The 4,266-nt window shown below is 26.3% G+C and overlaps 1 pseudogene; it reads right to left on the bottom strand.

The window, feature by feature from the left end:
- Positions 1–2,734: 2,734 nt before the first annotated feature.
- On the bottom strand, positions 2,735–3,513 carry LOC112681405 (annotated as a pseudogene).
- Between the last annotated feature and the right edge of the window lie 753 nt (positions 3,514–4,266).

Consider the following 4,266-nt stretch of genomic DNA (forward strand, 5'->3'; position numbering starts at 1 on the left):
ACCACTCATATGTTTATTATAAGTTTTTATTATAGCTGGACAGTCAACTTCATTATGTTTTTTTAATTTTTTATCAAAACGTTTAACTTTCACAATAGGATCAGCTCCAACAAATGTTGATAATAAATTAACAACTTTAGTGTCCTTCCATACTACAGCTATTATATCAGTTCCTTTGACTTTTGTGACACAACTACCTATTGTCCCCCTTGGATTTTTTTTTTAAAACTTCATCACTTGGAAGTTTGACATTTTTTAGTCTGTTTCTCCTTACAGTACCAAGTGAATAAATAGACTGTCTTTTTAAAAATACTAATAATGGAAGTGAAGTATAATAATTATCAAAAAAAACTTTAAAATTTTCATTTTTTGGAATAACTCTACATAAACGCACAACTATATTGGAACTTGCTCCTAAATCAGGTTCTTTTTTTAAACGAAAACATTCTTGATTTTCTTGACCACTACAAACTTCAAAATTGTATGCAAACCCAGAGACCCCACATAATACACAAAGTTTATAGCCCCATTTGTGTGGTTTGTTTGGAAGATTCACTTTAAGAGCACTTCTTGCTTTGGTACTACATAATTGTTCATCAACAGATAAATTTTCTTCTAGAGGAACTGTTAAAAATCTTTTTCTTAATGTTTCTATTACAGGTCTTATTTTAAATAATTTATCACGATTAGGTCCCATAGACATTAAATTATTATCATTAAAATGTAAAGTTTGCCTAATTTTTTCAAATTTATTAACAGTCATAGTTTCTTGTACTAAATTATTACCTAAAGTAGGACACCAATAATGCCTAACATTTGTTATATTAACCAGACTCATCAATGTAAGCACACCAATAAATTTTTGTAAATCTTCTGCAGTTATTATGGTTGGATTACTTATATCATTTAAAACACTGTACTTGAGAGATTCTGAACAAATGTGGTCTATCAAATCATTTGTAAAAAAATATTTAAATATTTGGAGAGGTGTTTCTAGTTCAAGAATGTCTTCAGGTAAATTTGTGTTTCCTTGAAAATCACATGAAACATTGGTCAAATTTCCTGATGAACATTTAACATTTTTAACAACTATAGGTTTTTTATTTAATTTGTTACTTGAATTTATTGAAGATTGTTGAGGATGAGGTTGATTTTGATTTCTATTACTTCTAGTTGGGAAATTTGAATTAAAAATATTATCTGTTATTGAAGAACTAGAGGATTGAACACATATGTTTGAAGGGCCATAAGTAATAGGAATACAAGCCTCAGTATCTATAGTTACCTTGTTATACTCATTATAATCTGGAGGGTCATTAAAAATTACAGACGAATCTATAGGTGTATCAAATTCATCAAACTGTTCTAATAATTTAGTTAGTTCATCAGCATCATTTTCATCCAACAAATTATTACAAACATTATCCCAGTCCTCATCATTACTTAAACTATCGCCATCAGAATCAAGTCCATCTTCAGAGTCAGTTGGTACATCTTGATTGATCAAATATGTAATTTCTTTATCCGAAAGTTTATTCATGATAAATAATAACGAAAACAAAACAACTAACTATTAATTAAAATACGTTTATTTAAAACCTAGGACCTAGGTACCTAATAACTATACATTAAATAGTATTATAGAATGTAACATCGAGTTTCAACATAATATTATTTTCAAATCAAATAAATAGTAGATTATCAGTTATCAATAATATCGACAACCTGTAATGCATAGTGTTGCCTGTGGGCAACAAACTAAAACATCGAAAATAAACAATTTCAGTTATCACTATTTTACCAATTATCGATAAAATATTATCTACACAGTGTAGCCAAATAGAAAATAATTTTTTTCAAGTTGTAAATATAAGAAATATGGTAGATATTGTTAAACAAAGTCCATGGTATATTACTATGTTATAGTACGTAACCACTACTGATACTTTTTGCTAATTGATGTTGATAAACACGATTTTGTGATAAATAATAAACATAATGTATATAATACTATATTATTGAGATAGTGAAATAGTTTTGATATCCAAAAATTGAACGAAAAATATTTTACACGGATCCAAACACATTGTTGCCTGTGGTCAACGCTATGCATTGTAGGGTTAACTTCATTTAACTGATCTTGTAAATATTGTATTCTATGTTTTGCTCATAACACTTGTTTTTGTATAATATGCTTTTTATTGCGGTGCTCATCAAATTGTTTTTTTTTTGTAGGCGATAATAATAACCTAGTCGATTTGCCAACAGACAACCTTGATTTTTTATACGAAATGTTCTTCTTAAGTTTTTACAAAATGAACATTTATTTTTAAAAGATGATTTATCAATTAAATATGTACATTTTTTATATATCCTATGGTTTTCAAAAATTATATCTGCACATTCAACTGATATATTTTCAAATTCTTAAACTAAAGGCCCACCTGAGCATATTTTTTTAGAACTTAAAATAATCATAATTGAAATCCAATCATCCAACGAAGAAATATTTGAATTTCCACACAAATCTTGAATGTTTATATTCTTTTCATATATATTACATTTCAAAATCATGTCTGAATCTAAAAAAATCTGTTTTTCAATGCTCATTCCAGCTTTATTGTTAAAACATTTTACTGTATAAAATACAATATATGGTTTCTTTCCTTTATGTATCTCATATTTCCAATTATCTGGAAGTGTGATTGACTCAAGATCACAAAATATTTTTTCAAACTTTTGATCGGTGGACAAGACTGAAGATTCTTCAGAAAATTCTGGATCAATATCATTACTACTACAATGTTCAGAAATTTTAGATTCAGCCTATAAAAAAAAAAAAAAGATAGGATATACCTATATAACAAAACTTCAAAATTAATTATAAAATTGATATACAACATTTAAATATGATACCAACAGTCAAATATTTTATTCATAATATTTATGTATAATTATGTAATATTTATGTAGGTATTGAACCTGATTAATTAATATTTTTAGTAATGTTGAAAAATTTACCTCTACTACTTCAATGTTTTTAGAAGAGATTAATGAACTATCTCGCTTTTTAGGAGACTTTTTTAGTTTGTGGATTCGATAAATATTTTGGGCCAGGAAATATGCAAGGGATAGCATCTTCTTTTAGTTTTGGATACTTCAAATTTATCTGAAAAACATTGTTAATTTAAATAAATAGTTAATCGGATAAATAAAAAAAAAATAATAAGAATTATTCAGTTTTAATTTTAAAATGTAAATTATCTAAATACTTACACACACTTGTTTATCACCAACCCCTGAAGTTCATGTTCTAATAATTTGATCAGCAGTAAAATGACACTCACAAATTGTTGAATTTTTAGTAACAATCAAATCTTTTCGGGGTATTTTATTTATCCACTTTTTCTTTAAATTTTCATCTGTAGGAAATGAAAAAGTAGATGCCTTAATTGTAACATGGTTAGACTTATATCCAGTTTTGCAACCGACTATGCAACATGAACAAGGCATTATCCACTATAGTAAAATACTGGACCATTATAATTTATAAGTAGAATAAAGTTAATTCAGTGTTGTGAAGTATTTGAGTAAAAGTATTCAAATATTTCTTTAATAATTTAATACATATTTGAAAACATTTTAAATACTATTTCATTGTATTGAATACTACTTACTAATTATAACTATAATTTAATAGGTAGTTGATATTAAAAAAATAGTGTAAACTTTGTCTCAATAAAATTTAAAAGTACTACTTAAAAATTAAAAAAAAATATTTTGATAGTAATTTTACCTATTTCAATACTATTTTTTAAGATATTTTACAACACTTTAATTTTACATAATATTGCAACGACTAGTTCAAAATTATATACCTAAATAAAGAAAAGCTGTATAATGCACCAGAAAAGTGAAAACTTCAAACTTTAAATAAGGCCGTGATTTAAACTTTACTGTTATAAGACTTACCTATAACTTAATACTATAATACTTAATACTTAATACTTAATACCTATAATACTTGATAATATAATAAATAAAATTATCACTATAGTCTATAATCTATAACCCTACTTGCCATTAGCGCTCTAAAGATGCGGTGAAAATGTATACTAAACCCGTATCGCGTACTGACCGCAGCTACCAATGCTATTTAGATAAACGATAGCTAACCTGTATATCTTTAACCGTGAGTGCAGCCATCATTATCTTCGTTTCCGATTAGATAATAATAACAATTTTATATATAAAGAAAAAAAATTG

This window comes from Sipha flava, unplaced genomic scaffold (genome assembly GCF_003268045.1).
Source record: "Sipha flava isolate LNK unplaced genomic scaffold, YSA_version1 19092_pilon_pilon, whole genome shotgun sequence".
Lineage (NCBI taxonomy): Eukaryota > Metazoa > Arthropoda > Insecta > Hemiptera > Aphididae > Sipha > Sipha flava.